The sequence below is a fragment of the Ovis aries genome, chromosome 1, assembly GCF_016772045.2.
Source record: "Ovis aries strain OAR_USU_Benz2616 breed Rambouillet chromosome 1, ARS-UI_Ramb_v3.0, whole genome shotgun sequence".
NCBI lineage: Eukaryota > Metazoa > Chordata > Mammalia > Artiodactyla > Bovidae > Ovis > Ovis aries.
Window position 1 is genome coordinate 130,690,968 of NC_056054.1, and position 26,964 is coordinate 130,717,931.

Consider the following 26,964-nt stretch of genomic DNA (forward strand, 5'->3'; position numbering starts at 1 on the left):
TCCTAGTATGGAAACTTAAATTTTCAGAACCTGCTGCTAAAGCCTTCTGACATCACAGTTCATCTACCTGCCTGGACAGACATGTTCCTTTGGGAATGGAGCCTGTACTACAATGAGTGCTATTGTAAACTTGCCCCAGTTGTCTGCCTTGCCCCTGAGATCTCAGCGCTCTCATTTTCTTACACTATCTCAGCCAACTATTTTAAGAGCCCTGGCTATGAACAACTCATTGGCTCTATCCATTTGGTATTTGCTATTATCTCTTCATGTGAATGTGTCGATCTCTACTTTTAACCTGCAAATACTTCAAAGTCAATGACTGTAATTTGAGCTCCTCTTTATCTCAGACATGTCTAGAAGTGGCTACAATGTATCATTGTTGGTTCACTGATCATTTTTCAACTCACTACATTAAGGAATGTCAGTGTATCAAAAGAATTTTTGAAAAAAAAATCAATACTAATTGGGAACCAGAGTAAAGCAAGTTTAAGTTATCTTCCTTGCCAAGTTAACAATATAACTTTAATGGAGCAATAAGCTTTTATCGTTCTGGATTTCTATTCGAAGGCTTATAAGAAGCACTGAGGGAATTATTTTTCCCCAAAATTTATTTTTGTGCTCTCTGCAGTCCCTTTACTGTGGCAAAGATTTTTGTGTAACTATGGGACTTGGGGAAAGTTAAATGAAGATGGGAAAGTTCACCTTTCTTATTTTTCTTTGTATCATGACCTACTCCCTTTCAGTGACTTCATTTCTGTACACAGTGGGCATGTTTTCTGGTCTTCCCTGCACCTGTACCTACTTCTATCAACACTGTCTCCTGCCTTCCTTGAGGTAAACACACTTTCCCCACTTAAGACATGATTATGGTCAAGCTAGAATCTCAGTATCCTACTTTTAACCATGTAGAGTGGATATTTGAGTAGGGTCAATCAGTCACGTTATTGTTAAATACAAGTTCCTTCTAGCAAATCAGCTCACCAGGGATGCTCAGAACTACTTCCTGGAGAGAAGTCCTTCTGTTTGTTCCTAACAAGGAGAATGGAAACGCAGGACTGCTGTTTACTTCATCCTACTTTCCATAGTTGGAGACGGCAATGGCACCCCACTCCAGTACTCCTGCCTGGAAGGAGGGTCGGACACGACTGAGTGACTTCACTTTCACTTTTCACTTTCATGCATTGGAGAAGGAAATAGCAACCCACTCCAGTGTTTTTGCCTGGAGAATCCCCAGGGACGGGGGAGCCTGCTAGGCTGCTGTCTATGGGGTTGCACAGAGTCGGACACAACTGAAGCGACTTAGCAACGGTACTTTTCGTAGCTGGAAGAAGCAGAGATGGTTACAGTTGTGCCCCTAGTTCTAGGTGTGTATCCGTCTTCAATGATTAATCTCAATATCTGTTGAGATTTTAGTACTGTTCACAATGATATGTGGCCCTCTCTGAAAGAGGACTCTATGTCCCTTGCTTGGTCATATCACTTGCTCTGTCTCCCTGTAGGTGATATTTCTCTCACCCTTTGTCATCAGCCTTGGCCACTTGGCTTGCTTTAACTGACAGAATATATGCAAACGGAATATGATACATACAAGCAAAAATATTAAGAACCATAACTTGGTTCTACAATTATTTCAGGGGTGCTTCTTCAGCCCAGTTCCCAGAAGGAGAATGTATGTGTACCAGAGACACAATCAGAATATAACATGAACAAGGAATAAAGCTTTGCTCCAGGAGTTGGTGATGGACAGGGAGGCCTGGCGTGCTGCAATTCATGGGGTCGCAAAGAGTCAGACACGACTGAGCGACTGAACTGAACTGAACTGAAGTGTACAACAAAAACTCCTTTTAATATATCAATCTTTCTCCCTCTCTCTCTCACTCTCTGTCTCTCCCAGAAGATGATTCCACCAGGTTTCTATCTTATAACTGGAAGAATTCTGACTAATTATCTTGTGACTAATATATATTCTTATTCCATTACTAATGCATACAATTTAGCAACACATTTACAAAGCAAATTACCAAGATCCCAACATGCATGAACAAGTATACATTTAACCAGTCTGTCCTAGAAATGGCTATTTTAATGTCAAAGAAGAAATTATCTTCAACATTAAACATATGCTCAGAGATGCTAAACAAGTTTTCAGAGTAGCACTAATTTGTTCTCTCTAATGCTCATATTTACATCATAGTTAATGTTTAAGTCTCATCAAATACAAAAGTTATAATTTCAACCTCTTTTAATAATTCTTTCAATGTATTTGTCACTTTTTTAATATTTAAATTTTATTTAAGTAGTGCTTTTTATACTTTAAAATTTTAATTAGTTTTTAAGAGTCATTAAATTTACTTTGAACATTGAATATTGTTTCATGTTGAAATTAAAACATACTAACATTTTCATATATGTTTAGACATACGAAATATAGTAAAATTTTGGAATTTCTCTGTTTCCATTAGCTAATATATTACAGAAATGAGCTTCCCAGGTGGCGCAGTGGTAAAGAATCTGCCTGCCAATGCAAGAAACACATTTTCAATCTCTGGTCCAGGAAGTTCCCCTAGAAAAGAAAATGGCAACCCACTCCAATATTCTTACCTGGAGAACCCCATGGACACAGGAGCCTGGTGGGCTGCCATCTATGGGGTCGCACAGAATTGGACACGACTGAAGCGACTTAGCAGCAGCAGCAGCAGCAGCAGTGCGTATCCACATCTGATTCTCCTTTCTTTCTTATGAACACAAGAAGACCATTTTTCTCAACAATCTTGCAGTTAGAGCTAAATGACTAGTTCTAGTTGAGTGCTTTTCAATTGAGAGTAATTTTCCCCCTCACCTCTCCACCCCACTCCACTGGGGGAGATTTAGTAATGTCTGGAGACATGTTTGGTTATCACAGCTGTAGAAGGTGCTCTTGACATCTAGTATAAAGAGCCCAGGGATGCTGCTGCACACCCTACCAAGTACAAGACATTCTGACAACAACAATGGATCATTCAGCCCCAATGCCGATAGGGCCAAGGTTGACAAACCCTGTTCTAGGAAATGAAACTGAAGTGGAAGTAACTTAGGTCACTTCCAAACTATGGCTTTCAAAAGCCTCTCTTCTGTTTAAGAAGCAACCTTGGAGGCCATGTGTTGAAATGGAAGAACCAGACTGGGTTCCTGAGTCATCACACAGTCATCACACAGAAAGAAGCTGCCCTGGAGAGTTTCCTGAACCTCAAGAGTCTGTGTAATCATTACATAAATCTCTTTTTGTATCTAACCTTTATTGTGTGTTTTAAGCCAGATTTCAGAGCTAATTTGTTACTGCAGCATAATTCATCCTATCCTTACTAACACCACTGTTGTTGATCAGTCGCTAATTTTTGCGACCCCATGGACTGCAGCACGCCAGGCTTCCCTGTCCTTCACTATCTCCCAGAGTTTGCTCAAACTCACGTTCATTGATTCAGTGAAGCCATCCAACAACCACATTTTCTGTCAGCCCCTTCTCCTCCTGTCCTCAATCTTTCCCAGCATCAGGGTCTTTGCCAATGAGTCTGCTCTTCACATCAGGTGGCCAAAGTATTGGAGCTTCAGCTTCATCATCAGTCTTCCTAATGAGTATTCAGGGTTGATTTCCTTTGCTGCTGCTGCTAAGTCGTTTCAGTCGTGTCCGACTCTGTGCGATCCCATGGACCGCAGCCCACCAGGCTCCCCTGCCCCTGGGATTCTCCAGGCAAGAACACTGGAGTAGGTTGCCATTTCCTTCTCCAATGCATGAAAGTGAAAAGTGAAAATGAAGTCGCTCAGTCATGTCCAACTCTTAGCGACCCCATGGACTGCAGCCTACCAGGCTCCTCCACCCATGGGATTTTCCAGGCAGGAGTATTGGAGTGGAGTGCCATTGCCTTCCTTTAGGATTGACTGATTTGATCTTGCTGCCCATGGGCTCTCAAGAGTCTTCTCCAGGACCACAGTTCAAAGACATCAATTCTTCAGTGCTCAGCCTTCTTTGTGCTCCAACTTTCACATCCATACATGACTACTGGAAAAACCATAGCTTTGATTAGTAGTACCTTTGTCTACAAAGTAATGTCTCTGCTTTTTAATATGCTGTCTAGGTTTCTCATACCTTTTCTTCCAAGTAGCAAGCATCTTAATTTCATCACTGCAGTCACCATCTGCAGTGATTCTGGAGCCCAATAAAATAAAATCTGTCACTGTTTCCACATTTTACCCATCTATTTGCCATGAAGTGAGGGGACCAGATGCCCTTATCTTAGTTTTTTTTATTATAGCTAGCTTCACAAAATTTCACTTATGTGAATATCAATATACTACATTTTTTAAATGCCAGCTTATATCATATGCACTGCTTCAAGTAACATTCAATTATTATATAACTCATTTTTAGGCAAATATCTTTCATTATTTCAGCTATGAACACATGCTGAAGATGACATTATTCAAGCATGAGCAAGATTTGAAGAATCTATTTGAAAGACCAGTTGGCAGTACACTCAATAATCTTCAGAATGTAGAACATAATTGTGTGAGTGTGAAAAGAATAGACCATGATAATGAAACTGAGAAACTCTAACTTCTACAGAGTGAAGAATGTTCTTGTGCACAAGTCATAAGAATATAAGATAAGAGATTTGAAAATGAAATTTTTCCTCAGCAGAGTAGATACCATGCTGCATTTCTCAGCTGCCTAGCTATGGCAAGTGATGTATGTTCATAACACTGTGGATGGTGGCTTAGGAAGAGAATCCAATAAAATCTGTCCTGGAGCCAAGAATACAATCCAAGGAAAATGCCTCTTGTTAATCATCATAATCACTCCCTCTGTATGCCAGAGAAGGGCTCACTTTCTAACTCAGTCTTACTATATATTATTTAAATTAGCCAAGAGCAGAGGTACAAAGCTAAGGCTCCCAAAATCTTTACTCAAAGGCAAGAGTTACCTGGTTTTTCATACTTTCTACTTTTTTTTTCTTTCTCAGTGAAAGGCATAATAATAATTTGTAAAGCATTTCAATTCATGCTTCCAAGTCCTTAACAGCAATCTTTTTATGAGACATAAAGTTGTTTGAAAAGGAACAAAAAAGGAATAAGAAATGTGTGCCCTGCTGTGATGACACCAGTGTGCAAAATAAAACCCAGTTCCAAAATGGTGATATTTGCAGAAACTGTATATTTAATCAGATTTTTCTGATAGAAACATTTTATTGCCATTGCCAAAGAAGCAATAAAAATCAGAATTCATATGCATCTTTTTTAATAAAAAATTAATTCTATATGAGCATATCTCATGGCTAGCTAAAGACCATTTTGATATAATCAAGGAAAAACTGGCTTTGCCTAATAACTTTTTTCTTGATAAACAATTTTGACCCTGTGATGGTGCTTGTCTTTCTAATATAATCTTATGGAAGTGACACTGTACAATGTTCTGGAAGGTGGACCTAGCTGGTACTTTAGGGATTCAAATTCTGATACTAAAGAACTTCCAAAATTCTGCAAAATATTGCTGAGGCTCAGACAGTTTCCACCACAAAATACTAGGACTTCCCTTGAAGAGGGGAAGAGGGAAACTTCACATTTGAGACTACTGAATACTCAGCTTTGTGTAGGAGTAACTAAGTACCCCCCAAATTAATATATTTTGTTCAAGGTCACTTTGAGAAATCAGCTTGGTTCACACAGGCATGACTGCTCAGGAAGGTCCAATCCAAAGGGTGGAATGAACTAACAGGAGTAAAAGTGACAAGATTAATTATTTTCTGATGATGCTTGGAGAAGGATGCCAACCAAGTAGCTGATAGTACAAGAAGGATGATACAGCGCCACGTGAGAAACACCAGGGCTTTGGCCTCATAGACTGGAATTCCAGTTGGGTCACAAGCAAAACACTATAGGAAAGAGGAGCTAAAGACATAGAGGTAAACCCAAGTCCATGACCCAAGTCCAGCTGTTACCTCTGCAGTGGAATGCCCACCCTATCCAAGCAAAAAAAATGACCAGGACTGTATCTATAAAATGATATCACCTACTACTTCCTGGTGGAACTAAAAACTCCCAATTTAACCCCTGTCCTAGTCAGAACTAGTGTTAAGACCAGAAAGGGTGTGTGTTGCTACTCACTCTAGAGTCGGGGAAAGGCATTGGCTGAGAAAATACAAAGAAGGACTAAATTTAGCTCCTGAGATTTCTTTCATCTTACATTTTAAAATTGCTTCTGTACTCTCCTTGGAAGTACAAATGTCATCTCATATTCCAAATGCTATTCGGTATATAAGCACTCTAGCACCGAACATAAATGGCATCAGTATTGCAATTTCCCATCAATGGTATATAAGAAATTAGAAATTCAAGAGTAAATACTCAGTTTTTGAGAGTATTTGTCACATAGTTAGAAACCAAAATAAGTACTGAAATCAGTTTACTCGATGTATAATATAAACATTGTATGAACATGTTAAATTGTGTGACTTTTCTTTTCTGAATGCACTTAAATTGTATCCATTGATGCTAGACTAAGATGGATAATTCTATCTTTATAACTCTTCCAGTTTCATGACTCATAGTAGGTACTCCTTTGATTAATGATCTTCAAAGCAATATGTGCAAACCATGGCTATGACATCAGCTTTATGACCACAACTTTAACATTAGGTTTGCTGTACTGAAACTGTAGCTGTTCTACCCATATGTTTCATCAATAAAGCAAAAATAATTTTAACAAGTACAAAACTCCCTGGGGTTTCATGAATTCAGTTCTAATTTTGTCCATAGGAAAAGTGATGATGATTGTAGCTCTAAAATGCAATTATTTATTAAATTGCAATGATAGACCTTTATGCAGTTGATTAGAGCTCCAGCTGCTGCTGCTAAGTTGCTTCAATCATGTTCGACTCCGTGCGACCCCACAGACGGCAGCCCACCAGGCTCCTCCGTCCCTGGGATTCTCCAGGCAAAAACACTGGAGTGGTTTGCCATTTCCTTCTCCAATGCATGAAAATGAAAAGTGAAAGTGAAGTCACTGAGTCGTGTCCAACTCTCAGCAACCCCATGGACTGCAGCACACCAGGTTCCTCCATCCATGGGATTTTCCAGGCAAGAGTACTGGAGTGGGGTGCCATTGCCTTCTCCTGATTAGAGCTAGGTATTAATAATGGTATGGACCTAAAAGAAGCAAAAGATATTAAGAAGAGGTGGCAAGGATACACAGAAGAACTATACAAAAATGATCTTCATGACCCAGATAAACATGATGGTGTCATCACTCACCTAGAGCCAAACATCCTGGAATGCAAAGTTAAGTGGGTCTTAGGAAGCATCACTGTGAACAAAGCTAGTGGACGTGATGGAATTCCAGTTGAGCTGTTTCAAATCCTGAAAGATGATGCTGTGAAAGTGCTGCACTCAATATGCCAGCAGATTCGGGAAACTCTCCAGTGGCCACAGGACTGGAAAGGTCAGTTTTCATTCCAATTCCAAAGAGAGGCAATGCTAAAGAATGTTCAAATTACCGCACAATTGCACTCATCTCTCATGCTAACAAAGTAATGCTCAAAATTCTCCAAGCCAGGCTTCAACAGTACATGAACCGTGAACTTCCAAATATTCAAGCTGGACTTAGAAAAGGCAGAGGAACCAGAGATCAAATTGCCAACATCCACTGGACCATCGAAAAATCAAGAGAGTTCCAGAAAAACATCTACTTCTGCATTATTGACTATGCCAAAACCTTTGACTGTGCAGATCACAACAAACTGTAGAAAATTCTTAAAGATATGAGAATACCAGACCACCTGACCTCTCTCTTGAGAAATCTGTATGCAGGTCAAGAAACAACAGTTAGAGCTGGATATGAAACAACAGACTGGTTCCCAATTGGGAAAAGTGTACGTCAGGCTGTGTATTGTCATTCTGCTTATTTAACTTCTATGCAGAGTACATCATGAGAAATGCTGGGTTGGATAAGCACAAGCTGGAATCAAGATTGCTGGGAGAAATATCAGCAACCTTAGATATGCAGATGACACCACACTTACGGCAGAAAGTGAAGAAGAACTAAAGAGCCTCTTGATGAAAGTGAAAGAGGAGAGTGAAAAAGTTGGCTTAAAACTCAACATTTAGAAAACTAAGATCATGGCATCTGGTCCCATCACTTCATGGCAAATAGATGGGGAAACAATGGAAAGAGTGAGAGATTTTATTTTGGGGGGCTCCAAAATCACTGCAGATGGTGACTGCAGGCATGAAATTAAAAGACACTTCCTCCTTGGAAGAAAAGCTATGACCAAACTAGACAGCATATTAAAAAGCAGAGACATTACTTTGCCATCAAAGGTCCATCTAGTCAAAGCTTTGATTTTTCCAGTGGTCATGTATGGATGTGAGAGGTAGACTACAGATGAAAGCTGAATGCAGAAGAATTGATGCTTTTTCAACTGTGGTGTTGGAGAAGACACTTGATAGTCCCTTGGACTGCAAGGAGATCCAACCAGTCCATCCTAAAGGAAATCAGTCCTGAATATTCATTGGAAGGACTGATGCTGAAGCTGAAACTCCAACACTTTGGCCACCTAATGCGAAGAACTGACTCATTTGAAAAGAGCCTGATGCTGGGAAAGATTGAAGGTGGGAGGAGAAAGGGAAGACAGAAGATGAGAGGGTTGGATGGCATCACTGACTCAATGGACATGAGTTTGACTAAGCTCTGGAAGTTGGTGATAGACTGGGAAGCCTGGTGACTCCATGGGGTCGCAAAGAGTTGGACACGACCAAGGGACTGAACTGAACTGAATTGGGGTATTAAAAATAATTACCCCTTTAACCAAGCACAAATACTCTGGTTTCTCGTAGTTACAGCCACTTCTTGACTCTGAGGTCTGTGCTATTTGTTATATGTCACTCAGTTTGAGTTGTTAAACTCAGCCCACCCAATCCCTGTAGGCATTTGAGTTTGCCCCTGCTATTTAGCCTTGACCAAAAGAAGATCCTGCATTATCTGATAGGTGTCCTCACCTGCTCTTCATCTCTCTCGTATCTCTTGCAAAGCTGGGAAAAGACCCATGGAAATACAATGAAAGCAGAAGGCACTCACATTGACAACCAGACCAACAGCCTCAATCCATGATATCAATGGGAACAACTATTATACTTAAGATCACTCTTTCTTTCTGGCAAATATGCAAATATCCATGGGGTCAATATGCTACTTTTAAAGTGTTACTGTTGGTCAATCAGTCATGTCTGACTCTTTGAGACCCCATGGACTATAGCCTACCAGGCTCCTCTGCACGTGGAATTCTTCAGGCAAGAACACTGGAATGGGTTGCCGTGCTCTTCTCCAGGGGATCTTCCTAACCCAGGAATCCAACCCAGATCTCCTGCATTGCAGGCGGATTCTTTACCATCTGAGTCATCACGGAAGCCCAACAATATCAAGAACCAGTTTTTCTACTGTTTTATATCTTAACATTTTTATTTTTTAATATTTATTATTTTATTTGACTGCACTAAATCTGAGTTACAGCGCATGTCATCTTTTAGTTACAGCACATGGGATCTTCAGTTGTGCCATGCAAACTGTTATTTACAGTATGTGGGATCAAGTGCCCTGACCAGGGATTGAACCCAGGCCCCCTGCATTGGGAGCCTGGAGACTTATCCACTGGACCACCAGGGAAGTCCCCTAACATTTTTTAAAGGCAAAAATTAAGAAAGTTTTCTTGGTATCATGATAGTCTCATCATTTATCATAACTTCGCAGACTGACTAGGTATATAATGTCCAACAAAACTCAAAGATGAGGTCCTTATAAAATCAAGAGAGATAACAGGCCATGTAGAATATACTATTTTGCTGAAAGTCCTTAGGCATCCACTAGGTTCATTTTTCTGAATGCCCACTTTTCTCCTTCAGTGGTTTTGATTAAAATTCTGGAAATAGATGCAACTCTCTGGCAATACAGCAGGCAAAATGGAAAGCAGACCATATTAATCTGTCACTAAGCCTTAAATATTCCTTCTCTTCTCTTGTCTCATACAAAATGAGCCTCATCTACTATGTATTTTCATTCCACTGCCCCTTTCAGGTTATTGATCTTTGTATTATTTCTGCAAGCACATGGAAAGGTTTTATTATGTGTCTGAATTAAATCTATGATGCATACAGGCTGCTTGACTCAGCCAAATGAGTCTTTAATACACTTCAAAGTGAATCTTTAAAAAAATTTTTTTCATTGAGAACCATTTCCCATTACAACTTTTAAAGTTACTTGATAGCCTTATGCAGTTTTACAGCATGTACTAAATATAAATGAGGGGCAAATAAAAATAAATATTACACATCAGGAGTGCTCATAAAACCACTGTGTAATTGTTCTGTCCTCTAACCAAGCTCAAGAAAGTAGCACCCAAAATCCTATTTTTAATGTTCTACACTTTCTATTAAAACCTTATGACTGCTCCTGAGATAAGACCATATGTTTAAGCCAACATTAGGCAATTTCTCTTTTTCTCCCATTAAAACAACAAAACAACACAAAAAATCCAGAAGCTAAGCAAATTTAGCTTCAGCTTCTTAGGATCAACATTTTTAATTAGGAAGGTAAAGCATTTTAATCTTAAAAGCAAATTATTTATTCCTTGGGGATTTATTTTCCCATAATATATAATACTAAATGTTTTGAACACATTATTTTAAATAATAGATGAGTGTCTTGGCCCCAGGGCATAAATACACATATGATACACTAACAGTTTATTCTCTTAATTATTTACAATGGTTGTGTTCTCTAATAACATTTATGATGTGTTAAGAAAATAAATCAAGGATAATTTAAAAGTAGAAGTCACAAAATATAGCTGAATGAAAATTGGAAACTTGAGTAGTTGAGTAATTGGAAACTTAAGCTCAGCTCTAACACTGATCTTGTGTATCTAACATTGTAAATCACTTCTTCTCCAATTACTATTTTTATAATACTATTCCTATAATATTATTCTTAAATAATATAATTAAAGTGAGTTCATATTTAATTAATAATCAACATATAGGAATATATAACTTATATACCCACCCAAAAGATTGCCTATTCTGTTAGCAGACAATATAACAATAGCATCTGGGGGACTACAGATAGGAAAACTGAAGAACTAGAGTCCAAATCCTTAATGTATATAGACACAAAGTACAAGTTTTAAAGCTCTCTAGGAATAAATCAATACATACAAAAATTAAATTCTGCCCATGAAGGAATGACTATTTCTGCCCCTAATTTCCTCAAGTTCAAATAGAAAGGTAACTGCAGTTAAAGAAGTGGGGTAGATCTAAGGGGCAAAAAGCTTGTAAAGCTCTGCCTGCCCAGCTTACTTCACTTAGACAATCTCCAGGTCCATCCATGTTGCTGCAAATGGCGTTACTTCATTCTTTTTTATTGGTCAACAGTCCGTCATATAAATATACCACATCTGCTTTATCCGTTCATCTGTGGATGGACATTCTGGTTGCTTCCAACTCTTGGCTACTGTAAATAGTGCTGCAGTGAACACTGAGGTGCCTTATCCTTTCCAACTATGGTTTTCCCCAGATAGACGCCCTGGAGTGGGACTCCTAGATCGTATCGTTGTTGTTCAGTCGCCCAGTCGTGTCCGACACTGTGACTCATGAACTGCAGCATGCCAGGCCTCCCTGTCCCTTACCATCTCCCAGAGTTTGCCCAAGTTCACGCTCATTGCATTGGTGATGCCGTCCAGCCATCTCATGCTCTGATGCCCTCTTCTCCTTCTGCCCTCAGTCTTTCCCAGCATGAGGGACTTTTTCAATGAGTTGTCTGTTCGCATCAGATGACCAAAATAGTGGAGCTTCAGCTTCAGCATCAGTCCTTCCAGTGAATATTCAGTGTTGATCTTCCTTAATATTCAGGTTTGATCTCCTTGCTGTCCAAGGGACTTTCAGGGGTCTTCTCCAGCACCACAGCTCAAAGGCATCAATTCTTTGGCATTCTACCTTCTTTATGGTCCAGCTCTCACAACCGTACGTGATCATTGGGAAGACCATAGCCTTGACTATATGGACCTTTACTGGCAGAGTAATGTCTCTGCTGTTCAACACAATGTCTAAGTTTGTCATCGCTTTCCTGCCAAGAAGCAATCATCTTCTGCTTTTATGGCTGCAGTCACCATCCGCAGTGATTTTGGAGTCCAAGAAGAGGAAATCTGTCACTACTTCCACCTTTTCACCTTCTATTTGCCATGCAGTAATGAGGCCAGATGCCATGATCTTAGTTTTTTAAATATTTAATTTAAACCTGGCTCTCTCACTCTCCTCCTTCACCCTCATCAAGAAGTTGTTTAGCTCCTCTTCACTTTCTGCTATTAGAGTGGTATCATCTGCATATCTGAGGTAGTTGATGTTTCTCCTGCCTATCTCAAATCCAGATTGTAACTCATTCAGCCCAGCATTCTTCATGATGTGCTCAGCATAAAGGTTAAACAGCAAGGTGACAGCAGACAGCCCTGTTGTACTCCTTTCTTGATCTTGAACCAATCAGTTGTTCCATACAGGGTTTTAACTGTTGCTTCTTGACCTGTCTACAGGTTTCTCAGGAGACAGGTAAGATGGTCTGGTATCCCCATCTCTCTAGGAGCTTTCCACAGTTTGTCATGATCTACACATTCAAAGGCTTTAGTGTAGTTGAGGAAACATGGGTATTTTTCTGAAATTCCCTTGTTTTTTCTATGGTCCAGCAAATGTTGGCAATTTGATCTCTAGTTCCTCTTCCTTTTCTAAACCCAGTGTGGACATCTGGAAGTTCTTGGTTAGCATAATGCTGAAGCCTAGCAGGCAAGATTTTAAGCATGATCTTACCAGCATGGGAGACGAGTGCAACTGTCCAATGCTTAGCACATTCTTTGGTACTACCCTTCTTGGGACCTGGGATGAAGATTGACTTTTTCCAGCCCTGTCACCACTGCTGGGTCTTCCAGATTTGCCGACATAGTGAATGTAAAACGTTGATGGCATCCTCCTTTAGGGATCTGAATAGTTCTGCTGGAATTTCATTGCATCCACTAGCTTTATTAACAGCTTCTTAAAGCCCACTTGACTTCGCACTCCAGAATATCTGGCTCTGGGTGACTAACCACATCATGGTAGTAATCCAATTCATTAAGATCTTTTTTAATACAGTTTTTCCATGTTATCTTTCATTCCCTTCAGCATTACTAGGTTTCTACCGTTTTTATCCTTTTTTATGTCCACCTTTGGCCGGAATATTCCCTTGATGTTTCCAGTTTTCCTGAGTAGATCTCTAGTCTTTCCCCTTTTGTTGCTTTCTTCTATTATTAAACACTGTTCATTGAAGAAGGCCTTCTTGTCCCTTCTACCTATCCTTTGAAACCTGCGTTTAATTGGATGTACCTTTCACTCTCTCCCTTGTTTTTTGCTTTTCTTCATTCTTCCACTATTCACAAAGCCTCCTCAAATAACCATGACCTCCTTCTGGTATGCTGGAAACACTCTGTATTCTCATCTGGGAGGTGGTTACAGTTAAACAATGTGTATGTATGTGTGCGTGTGTGTGTAGAAATTCAAAACACATTAGTATATAAACATAAACATACATATAAAAAATTATCACTTGAGACTTGTATGCCTTGTAGGGTGTATGCTATATACTGCAACAAAAAATTGATAAATAAGTATTTTACATCTTGGTAGCAGCAGTAGGTGAAAGTTTTATCCAAGTTCTCTTTTCAGTGGAGAAGTTAGAGATGAACTTCCTGATGGTTTGCTTCCTTCCTCATTGTCCAGCATGAAGAACCATGACCCCTTTCGGGTCACTTTCATTCTCTTTAACATATTGGTCTCTTCCTATATGATGTATATATTCATTTCCTGAGACTGTCATAAGTAAATTACTACAGATTCAATGGCTTAAAAGAACAGAAATGTATTCTCTCCAAGTTCTGGAGATGAGAAGGGAAGATCGAAATGTCGACAGGACTGTACGTCCCCAGAAAGCTCTAGGGAAGGATCCTTTCTTGCCTCTTCCAGCTTCCAGTGGCCCCAAGTGGCCCCTGAGTTGCAGCCATATCTCTTCAAGTTCTGCCTCTGTCCTCACATGGCCTTCTCTGAGTCTCAAAGTTTCTGTGTCTTTTCTTCTGATACAAGAACACTTGTCACCGGATTTAGGGCACAGCCACATAATCTCATCTAGATCCAGAGTGATCTCATCAGAGACCTTTTATCTTTTCAACAGGATGGCTCAGATGGTAAAGAATCCACCTGCAATGCAGGAGACCCTAGTTCCATCCCTGGGTCAGGAAGACTGACGAGAAGGGAAGGGCTACCCACTCCAATATTCTTGCCTGGAAAATCACATGGACAGAGGAGCCTGGTAGGCTATAGTTCACGGGGTCACACATAGTCAGACATGACTGAGCCACTAACACTTTCACTTTTCAGAGACCTTTAACTTAGTTAAATCTGCAGACTTTGTTTTTTTTTTTTTTTTTTTTTTTACCAAATAAGGCCACATTCACAGGTTCTTGGTATTAGGATATGGACATATTTGGGGGGGAGGGGCACCATTCAATCCACTAAAACGTGTATAGACTAAAATGAATGCAATTCTCCACTATAATAAAGTTAATATAAGGTACATTCTTTGGTCAGTTAAGAACAATGAAATGTATATTTGATTTGTGTGTTTTCCAGATGTAAAAGCAGCTTTGTTTACCTGATCTGACCTTCATAATCAGACTCCCTATAATAAAAAAAAAAAGAGATTTGCTGTGGTAATCAGAATATACAGTTGACACTTCAACAAGGCCGGGTCGAAATTTTCCATTTAACTTAAAAATTACAGTCAGCCTTTTGTATTCACAATTGCTCCATATCTGCAGCTTCAACAAAGCACAGATCATGTAGTATTGTAGTATTTACTGTTGGGAAAAAAAAGCCAGTGCAAATTTGTGTTCTTCAAGGGCCAACCGTATTTATTTATCACCTATTCATTTATTTAACCAATTGGAACCCTACTAGCAGGAGGCTGCGTTAAAAGTTTTAGTTCAAAATAGAGAATTAGTTTAAGCCCATTTCAAAGAAAGGGAACATGACATTTAACTTCTAACTCACGAAGGAAAGGGTTCAAAATAACTTCAACAGTAACACCTATGTAAAATGGCATGTGATAAAGGATAAAATTCTTCAGGTAAAACTTCCCCAAATAACAAGTTGAAACTTTCCAAGTAACAAGTTGAACAAACAAAGAAGTGTTTGACTAAAAATATAAAATTAGTCCTTAACTAAAGTTAAGAAACTCTGTTTTCTTCTTTTATGGTGGCTAACTTTTGCCCAGCTTAAGAGAGAACAATACGCTATTTTCTATAAATCAATACAACTACTTTTCAAGTATCAAACATTATGTCTACAAGTTTAGAAACAGCTGAGTCCATCACAAACATGCATTTTTTTCTTTTCTCCCACAAATTACCTTATAATAAATATGTATATTTGATCTGTGTGCTTTATATGTACTTTTTATGTGTATGATATATGTTCCTTTTTAAAACAAACCACTATTGTAATTAAGTATCTGAATTTATATTGGTGAATATTGAGCAATTATTTATGTAAAACAAATATTCTACTAACAAAAAGTCCTGTAAGTAATTTATGGGTATTGTATATTTAATACTGTATATTGTATATTTATGGGTATTATATATTATAATTCAATTTACAAAAATTTGATTTTTGTACAACTACCATCTCTGAATAAAATGAGACTCATCTCTGCTACTTATTTAAAATGCAGTGGTTATCACATAAGAAACACCTTCGGCTTTCACCAACCGGGTAAGTGATCATCACAAACCAAATATCCTTCACTGCTCTTTTGTCTTTTCAGTCTTAAAAAAGAGGATTTCACTTTGTCAAATAGTTGCACAAAAATGGAGAACTGCCTTTCATTATTGTGCAAAAGACAAGATTCCATGAAAACTGCTAAGAAGCATTTTCTTGCAAAGCATATCATAAAGTATGGACTTAAAAAGACTTTTGTATTACCAATAGTACAGTTGGGCAGATGTCTGCTGCAAATATCCATGTCTGCATTTAAAAGCCAGGTTTTCCTAAGAGTCAACTGTTGGAAGCACTTTGGATTATAGCACAAAATACTCATTGATTATTTTGCAAATGAACATTCTAGTTCCTCTGACAATTTTATAGGTGTTTTAGAAGATGGCCTGGAAAATGAAAAGCATAGGCAGTGGGACAAGACGTAGCACCAGAAGTAAGAACATAAGGCAGAAGAGCAGCGGCTGAGAGCTAGACCTTGGACAGAAGCCAGTAGCTGTATCCTATCAAGCCCGCATCTTCCTCGAGGCGTGCTGGGATTCCAAATGGTTTGGCAAATGGGGGGATGCCAAATAATTAAACAACTACACAGATACTATGTATAAAATGACTGATGAGAACCTACTGTATAGCACAGGGAACTCTACTCAATGCTCTGTGATGACCTAAAGGGGAAAAAAAAAATCCAAGAAAAGAAGGGATACATGTGTATGTACAGCTGATTCACTGCGATACAGCAGAAACTAACACAGCGTTGTAAAACAATTACACTCCAATAAAATTTTAAAAGTAAATAAATAAAAGGGTTAAGAATATGCAAAAAAAAAAACTATGCATGGTTGAGAGCTGTGTGAAAGAAACTAACAAGAATGAGTTAGGGAATAATAGTAGAGAGTAGATATTTTAAAGGGTAATCTGGAAAGACCTCTCTGAGGAGGTGGTCTTTCTTTCAGACTTCATAACTGGACCACAGTCAAGGTAAATTCTGTTTCATGATCAGAATGTCAACATTTCAGCTCTAAGGTACAGCGCAAAAATGACCAGCTTCTTCAAAATAAACCTGTTACATGCCTCGTGTCCCTCTTAAAGCATGACAATCACTTGGACATCAAAAAGTTGATGTAAAAAGAAGATAATGAGTAGATTCCGGTGATTTGTCTTCTAGTTTTATGAAATTCCAAACTCCCTGTAAACAGCTTACAGAAGTAGGCAGCTCATTGGATTCAGTCCGTAGCAAGATAGTACACAACACTTAATCCTCACCACGGTATTACTGGTACATTCAAGTCTACAAAAGAAATAAATTTCAGCACTCAATTGCCAACTCTAGTCACACTGAATAGAAACAGGGAAAGATGTACTTACCGAATGTGAAAATAACCTGAATGCAAAGCAGGTTAGCTACTTTGGTGTTAATAAATTACTATGTACTTTAACCAATGGAGTAGCCAAATGTATGTAATATATATATGTATATATAGTATGTAATATATATATTATATATATACAGTTCTAAGCATTCAACAAATTTCAGTCTGTTCTGTTAATAGTTTAGAAATTTTGCTTTATTAAATAGGCTGTAGAGTTTCTTGAAGAAAGATCATCAAATGTAGAAAAGCAGGGGAGAAAAGAAAGGAAAAAATAGTATCTCTGTGGTAGATCAAAGGTAACAATGGCCTCAGTTTGCCATCCTTCCCTATATCTATAACCTTTGTCTGTAATTCTATAGCAATCTCCCATCCTGTGCTCAGACGTTTGAACTCCTTTTAGGCCAGTAAGATTGTGATGAGTGTGACACAAACAAGCACATGGAAGGTACTTGCACGAGAGCTTGCTTCTGTCACTATCATAAGAAAAGCATGCCCCGGGTAGCCCTCTTGTGCCAGGGAATGAGAAATAACAAGAACCAGAGCTGAGTTGCCCCAGTCATCCTAGCAAAGCTATCCTAGAAGCCTCCCAGACCTGGAAGAGAGCCTAGCTAAGATCAGCAGAGCCCCTACCCAACCTCCTGCTGACTGCAAACATGTGAAAATGAGAAGTGAAAGCATTACTTGCTCAATCGTGTCCGACTCCTTGTGACCCCGAGGACTGCAGCCTGCCAGGCTCCTCTGTCCATGGAATTCCCCAAGCAAGAATCCTGGAGTGAAGTGGGTTGCCATTTCCTTCTCCAAGAGATCTTCCCAACCCAGGGGAATACCTGAGATGAACCCAATCCAGTCCTGATTGGTTGAACCTGCAGACTCAGAAGCTAAATAAACACATATTGCTATATCCCACTGAAGATTGCTATTGTTTATTAGAGACAATTATTACAACAATCAATTTCTGATACACACACTTCTGAAACAGAACAGTTTAAAACTACTTAAATTTTACTTCAGCCTTTTGTCCAATTTATGAACTTTCTAAAGGATAAACATAGCTATCTACATTAGCATAGAGCACTATGAGTTCTAGTTTCTTAGATTTAATCATCACACTAAGCTAATAGAGACACTAGGAGAGAAAAATCCAACGGTGATTCTGATAACAAAAGTTCCCTGCAGTCAATCAGAGAGATTTCTGAGTTGCCATACAGGCAACCAGCAAGGAAAAATTCTAGGATGGGGGTGGGGGTAGGGTGGGGAGCAGACTATCTCATCAAGTCAAGAAAGTAACATGTGTTAAATGTAGGGAGTCAAGTTGGAAATAAGAGTTGGGTTGGAGGAAGGCATTCCAAATAGAAAGAACAGCCTGACACTTCTCTGGCTAACTCAGGTAAACAAAAGAACTTATTGGAAAGCTTCTAGGTAGCTCGCAGAATCAGAAGGAAAGCCAACCCTGCAAGCTTAAGTAAGGATAAGTAAGGGTACCCTGAGAGACTTCAGTAGCAATAACAGGTCTCTTCTGGACATTTTCCTTAGAACAAGTCAGTATCAACCAACTTTAAGCCTAAACTGTGACTCTGTTCAAAGTTAGAGACCTGGCAAAGATTATCCAAATGTACCAGGGTTATGGACACTCCCTTCACCCACTCCCTACGCAGGGGAAGGAACGCAGACCACTGTGATTGACAGCTCTCCCAGACCCATGACCTGAGCAGGAGGGGAATCTCTAAAGTAAAGGGGACATGTTTCAGGGCGGGCAAAAACAATACATGTCTACTAGAAACAAGAAGAGCAAGTGAGCAAGAATTCTAGCTTATGTGAGACAATAAAGGGGGATAAACCACCTACTTTAGATTGGATTCCAGCTGAGAAGGGAAATGGGCCATGTGCACCAAAAAAAACCTAATGTCTCTAAGAAAGTTTTTCCATCTTTAGCAAGGGCTGCTCTTCTCTTACCCTAAAGGAGTTTAGCAGCTGGGAGTTCGATCTGGTCATGAAAATGTGATTGTTTCCCAGCATGGCTCCCACTGGCCCACAGGATACTGGAAAACAACCCAGTAAAAATAGCTACTCCAAAGCCTGTGCATCAGAGCATGGGCAAGGGGGATCATATGACTGACTCCAGTGGGTGAAATGAATATGACCATAATTCCTAAGGAGGAAGTCTCTAGGCCCCATTATCTTTTTCTGAAGCAGGTAAACTGAAGTGTAATATGAAACAATTAAATTTAAGGATTTCAGTTGGGAGAAGTTTTACTAAGTGAACCTGTGCCCTGTAAAACTGTACTACTGAATTTATCCAGAAATGATTCAACAGGGGGAAACCGTCAGCTACAGTCCCCTGCCACATTTGCAGGACTCAATACAATAGTACAAACCAGACCCCCTCTTCTATTTATCTAAAGATTTTTAAATATTTAAAATTAATACACTGTTAAATGAAATAGGTTCTCTCCTCTTCTGCCTTGGCAAATATTCCTGCAGAACAGCCTGGGAGGCCTGGTTCAAATGTACAATCCTCTGACCTTTGGGGGCACTTCGCTAGAGCATGAAGTGCGAGAAGAGCCAGTCCCCAGCCTTAGGCCTGACCCTGTTCCATTTTCCTTCCTACGCCAGCTACATCCCACATCTCAAAGGTCTTCATACACACACATATAGAAATCCCGGCTCAAGAATTGAAGCTCACCCCTAATGCCCTATACCCTGCCATCAGCCTCTCCTTGGCCACACTTGGTGGCAGGGTGTGTGTACCAGAGAGCTTATACCCTCTTGTGAGGACAGACTCTTAGGAAGGGGTCTGCTGAAGTGAGCCCTGTAATGTGATACCAAACCCCCTTCTTTTTGCCTGATCCTACAGGGTCACTGCAGGCAGGTAGATCATTGCTCATTATTAGCCCCATTAAGGACTGCTCAGCTGTCTCACCTAAGGTCACGCGCATTCCAGGGGCATCCCACATTCAATGACTGACTGATGTGAGACTAAACAGGACCGCCCCACCTGGCCCAATTCTAGGTCCCGAGCTCCCAGGCAGTCAGCTAAGACTTTGGCTGGACCTGTGTGCATGTGCAGTCAGTCACTAAGTCCTTCTTACTCTCTGCGACCCCATGGGCTGTAGCCCGCCAGGCTCCTCTGTCCTTGGGATTTTTCCAGGCAAGAATACTGGAGTGGGTAGCCATTCCCGCCTCCAGGGGATCTTCCTCACCCAGGGATTGAACCTGCATCTCTTGGGTCTCCTTCATCGGCAAGCGGATTCTTTACCACTACCTGCCACCTGGGAAGCTCTGCAACACAGCTCAACTTCACTCTCTGCCCAGTCCCGCTTCCTTCCCTGAGCTTCTCCAGGTTTCCATCTCAAGACCACTTCTTTCTAAACAGGCTGCGTGCTAAGCTCCTCAGAAACTGCTTCCTGAGAAGTCCAACCCGAGCGCTGGCAGAGACCCTGGGAGCAGGTTCAACACTATGTGAGCAGGGATTCCCGGACACTGCGATCCAAAGAGACAGAGCACAGGTTCCCTGGGGCACATTCCCTTGGTCCCCTGGACCCAGCAACGATCATCTGAACGATGAGGAACACTTTTCCACTGGCTCCTCCCATTGAGCATCCATCCTCCTTCAGCCCTGCACCTTTGGGTTCCCCAGTGTGAACCAGCTGGGGGACGCGTGCATTGAAGAAGGCTCTGGGGAGGACTGCAGAGAGACAATGCAAGTGTTGCAGCAAAATCCTGGCAGGAAGAGAAGAATCTGAGCTTCCATGCTCTGTCCACCACAGCTGTGGTTAAAATCAGAAGAGACCTGAGTAAGTGCAATGTGGGCCCCGAGGGCCTCTATTTCACACGAGGACAGGAAAGGAGACAGCAGGGGGCATGCTATTTACAACTGACTCTCACTTAATGATTTCTCCATCTTGACATACAGCTTAAAAGCAATAATAATTCCTAACATGTATATAGCATGCTCATACATATTTATATGTCCCAACTTCCCACAAGGTAACTATTACCATTACTTTTCAAGGCTTAAAGGAAGGAAAGGAAAATGAATATGTCTTACAGAGCACTGATATAAGAAATATACCTTATGTATCACTTATCTCTGACTATCAGAGACAAAGATAAAAATAAAATTAAAACAATCTGAATATGTCTTACAGAGCACTGATATAAGAAATATGCCTTATGTATCACTTATCTCTGACTATCAGAGACAAAGATAAAAATAAAACAATCGGAGGCAGTTTTGCCCAGCATTGTTCTTAGCATTATATTCTGAAGAGTACATGAGAATACAATGAGATAGCACCCTTGTGACAGGGAGAAACTGATATACTTCTTCCAGAGGGAAAGTTGAAAATATGTACCAAACATTATTTTTAAATAGCTATTTATTTGGAATACTACTCAGCCATAAAAAAGAATGAAATTTTGCCTCTTGAACGACAAGGATGAACTTGGAGGGCATTATGCTAAGCTCAGACAGTAAAGCATCTGCCTGCAATGCAGGAGATCTGGGTTCAATCCCTGAGTCAGGAAGATTCCCTGGAGAAGGAAATGGCAACCCACTCCAGTATTCTTGCCTGGAAAATCGCATGGACAGAGGAGCCTGGTAGGCTACAGTCCATGGGGTCACAAAGAGTCGGACATGACTGAGCAACTTCACTTTTACCTTCAAAATAAAATATGGTGCATCCATATGTTATCTTCTGGATTTCTGAAAATTCATATTTTTGAAGAACAGTCAAAGACAAATTAAGTGACAAAGCATCATCTAAAACTATCCAGCATTTGACAAATTTGATTTAGGTGTAAACATCTTCACATACACCACATGCAAGTATGGTAGTGTAAATTTACACATGCATTAATATGTCTGAAGAGAGGAAGTAGAAAATATATTAATAATGGATAACTCTGAGTAATTACCAGCATAGTTACCTGAGTTGTTGTTTAGTTACTAAGTCATATCCAACTCTTTTGTGACCCCACGGACTTAGCCCGCCAGACTCCTCTGTCCATGGGATTCCCCAGGCAAGAATACTGGAGAGGGTAGCCATTTCCTTCTCCAGGGAATCTTCCTGACCCCAGGGATCAAACTTGTATCTCCTGAACTGGCAGGCATGTTCTTTACCACTGTGGCACCAGGGAAGTTCAGTTACATAAGTAGTAGTAGATAATTCAGGGCACTTTTAGTTTTGCTTTTATACTGTTCAATATGTCTTAAAATTTTAAATATAAATTCAGAAATGTGTTTTTCTTTAAATAAATAAAGGAAGTAATACCATTTTTTCCAAAATGTATAACCTAAGAGGAAAATCAAGATAAAATTACCATAACTTTAAATATCCTAAAAACAGTTTCAGAAGTTTAAACATATATTACTTCTTAATCTCAATAATTCTTTGTTTAAAGAAAGAGGATTGATAAATGTTCTGAAGATGAATAAGATACCAAATAATCCCCATTCCTTTAATTTGTACCCCTGACATTTTTCATTAACTATCTTCACTGTATTTGGGAAGGCTAAGGACTAACCTCTCTCTTCTAAAACTAGAATTTTAAGTGAATCAATGTGGAGGTACAGTGGTCTACTGAGTCCTTTTAGGGGAAGAACTATAGATTATATTGATTGTGAAAACTCTTAAGGGCAAATGAAAAGCAAGGCAGCAAACTTTATATCGAATACCAACTCTTGCCCCTGGCTATAATATAGAGTTAACCAAGCTACTTTGCTTCAGCAAGATCACAAGGTATTTTGTCCACAAAATACTTCTAAGGTTCAGGCAGGGTCAGTGATTCAGTTCAAGTTATAGAATAAGAGACAGCCTCAGGTAAAACTGGAAAACCAACAAAGTTTGTCTTCGGCACTGTATGAGCCACGTTTGTGCAGAAATGTATCCTTCTTTGGAATTCCTCCTTTCACTCTATGGCTGCAAAGTCCCTGTCCTTTATCTGAACACATCCTCAGTCTCGCCCCAGTTATCAAGGCTGAGCCATAATAGATGATGCTTCCTTCCTAGAAGTAGCCTGACTATGTGACACTCTTACTACTGTCTGTCTGTCCCTTCAGTTCAGTTCAGTTGCTCAGTCATGTCTGACTCTTTGCAACCCCATGAATTGCAGCACACCAGACTTCCCTGTCCATCACCAACTCTAGGAGTCCACCCAAACCCATGTCCATCGAGTCGGCGATGCCATCCAGCCATCTCATCCTCTGTCGTCCCCTTCTCTTCCTGCCCTCAATCTTTCCCAGAATCAGGGTCTTTTCAAATGAGTCAGCTCTTCCCATCAGGTGGCCAAAGTATTGGAGTTTCAGCCTCAGCATCAGTTCTTCCAATGAACACCTAGGACTGATCTCCTTTAGGATGGACTGGTTGGATCTTCTTGCAGTCCAAGGGACTCTCAAGAGTCTTCTCCAACACCACAATTCAAAATCATCAGTTCTTCAGCACTCAGCTTTCTTTATAGTCCAACTCTCACATCCATACATGACCACTGGAAAACCATAGCCTTGACTAAATGGACCTTTGTTGGCAAAGTAATGTCTCTGCTTTTTAATATGCTGTCTAGGTTGGTCATAGGGAAACAGTGGAAACAGTGTCAGACTTTATTTTGGGGGGCTCCAAAATCATTGCAGATGGTTACTGCAGCCATGAAATTAAAAGACTTACTCCTTGGAAGAAAAGTTATGACCAACCTAGATAGCATATTCAAAAGCAGAGATATTACTTTGCCAACTAAGGTCCATCTAGTCAAGGCTATGGTTTTTCCAGTGGTCATGTATGGATGTGAGAGTTGGACTGTGAAGAAGGCTGAGCACCGAAGAATTCATGCTTTTGAACTGTGGTGTTGGAGAAGACTCTTGAGAGTCCCTTGGACTGCAAGGAGATCCAACCAGTCCATTCTGAAGGAGATCAACCCTGGGATTTCTTTGGAAGGAATGATGCTAAAGCTGAAGCTCCAGTACTTTGGCCACCTCATGCAAAGAGTTGACTCATTGGAAAAGACTCTGATGCTGGGAGGGATAGGGGGCAGGAGGAAAGGGGGACGACAGAGGATGAGATGGCTGGATGTCATCACAGACTCGATGGACATGAGTTTGAGTGAACTCCAGGTGATGGTGATGGACAGGCAAGCCTGGTGTGCTGCGATTCATGGGGTCGCAAAGAGTGGGACACGACTGAGCGACTGAACTGAACTGAACTGAGAGGTCATGAATGAGACAAAGAATGCCTGTACAGGGTGAACTGGAGACACTCGGATGAGAGAGACACCCTGGCCTAGGCAAGTCTTCGGGGTCACCTTCCCAACAGCTCCCCATCCCGGTAGTGCCAAGCCCTGATTGACAGAGCAGTGTTAACAAACCTTTTTACAGCATTTTGTTGGAGTTGATGGAAGCAGTAAAAAGGGAAGAGAAGAGAGACAAGAAATGGGGCAAAAGCTTAGAATTTGAGTTGATGAAATTGCCCAAGAAACTCCACAGAAACAGAAAGCTGAATATTCAACTCGATAGATCATCTGATCTAGAGTTGCCCTTTCCATTACCTGTGGCTTCAGTAAAGTTGGTAACACACAAATGCCTGGTGATTAATGGTCCTCATTGGGAACAACTAGATGAGGAAAAGGATAAGAACTCTCAAAAATGATTAAATGAGTCATTTCCTGAATTTCTTCTGAGAAATTCAGGTAACTCTCTGAGACAAAAAGATTAGGAAAAATGTTAGCTACACTTCTCCTTGGGAGCCTTCTGTGCTGTTCAAGTTTCTTGCTCTTCAAATACCAGGGGGTGTGGGGTGCAGGGGTGGGGGGCGTTTAGCCAATTTCATGTGATTCTCAAAGGTCAAGCTGTCTCAAATGACCCGTGAGCTACAGAAGCTAAGCCAGAACACATATGACAGCAGTGCCATCCCAAAGTGTCACATAATCTCAGAACATGGCTAAAATACTGAGTCCTCATTGGATCAGAGACTTCCTATGAAAGTTTCTGAACAAAAGCTATCAGATAATGATAGCCTTTCTTTTCTGTCATTTCACTTAGGCTTTCTGGACTAGAAGTTCTTCTAAGACATATTTGAGCAAGTCTCTAAGAAGTGATGAACCCAGAGCAAGCTGATTAGTACTGGTTGTCATGGATACCTGTAGATAATCTGAATGTACAGCTGGTCATTATGCTGCTTCTTGGTGGTCTTAATGAAGCTACAGGAAACAGTTACTTAATCTGTCTGCTAGCTGGCTGATTCAAACAAACAGCATTAGATGGAAGCACACCAATATTTTTAACACTTTCCTAGCTATTAATACTTCCCAGGTGGTGCAAGTAGCAAAGAACCCCCCTGCCAATGCAGGAGACGAAAGAGATGCAGGTTCAATGCCTGGGTCAGGAAGAGCCCCTGGGGAAGGAAGTGGCAACCCACTCCAGTATTCTTGCCTGGAGAATCCCATGGACAGAAGAGTCTGGCGGGCTACAGTCCATAGGTTCGCAGAAAGTTGGACACAACTAAACACTTACCTTAGGCATTAATAGCTGCCTTTCTTCTCTCTCCCCTCAACCCAAATAAAATGGATCATTTGCCTGAATCTCCTTAACTCACTAATGACTCACTAGCAACCTAAGTCAACAGAGCTTATATATATGTCTCCCCTATTTCTCCAAAATACCTTGTTAGGTCAAGGATATGAATTTTACACTTGACATTGAGTTTGGCATTTAGGAAATGTTTATAATATTTGTTGAATAAACAAAAGGTCCTTTCCCCCTTATAGGGGTTGCCCTTCCCTTGAAATTCTTCTTCCATGACTTTTTTAAACATGTAGCACAATCATATACTTAGAGGGTCTTTGACTCAATTGGAATTTTATTGACTCATTACTTTCTCTAAATCAACCTCTCCCTGATTAATTTCTTAGGCATCACCTTGTTGATCTTTGTTTCACAAGAATCATCACAACCTGTAATTACCTCATTTCTTTCTGTACTCTTTCATCGATACCTCTTTTATAAGTTATCTGAGAAAAGGAGCCTTGGGTGTAGTGTTTACAGCTTTCTCTTCAACATTCAAAACATAGAAGGCATTAAATTGCTATCAAGAGGGTGAGGTGAATACCAGGTCTGGGTTGACAGAGGAGTTCTGCTGTGGTGCTTTCTGCCAAGGACACAAACTAAGAAATGACCAGATACCCAGGCAGTAGTTTCTGAGTGTGATTTTTGTCACTTTTGCACTAGGTTTGCACTTACTTGCTAGGTCTATGAGGTGTGACACTTGATAAACAGTTTGAATCTTACCTATCTGTGCAGCTGTCTGAACATAGAACAGCCTTGCCAATGGAAGCCCATTGGCTGATGTCCAAATTCATAGAGCTCTTTACATCTGCACAAGAATGCTAAAGGTTTTCCTTTAACACACATGTAAATCTTTGCGATCTTTGACATTATTTTGTCCCGAAAATCCAACCTTTATCGTTTCCCTTTTTTTAAGGGGGAGGAGATTTGGCTGCTCAATCAAAATGTTTCCACATCTTAAAATACATTTAATCTTGTTCTAAACTTCCACCAAACAGTGATATTTTTGGAATGAAACATATTTACATATGAGGGTTACTTACCATCTTAAGTATTTGAATAAATTTTCCTCTAAGCTCTTCGTGTATACACAAAGGCTTTCAAGTATCTATTGAAGCACGTAAATTTTTTTTTTTCTTTTTGGAAACTTCGATTTATCTTGTTCTAAATGCT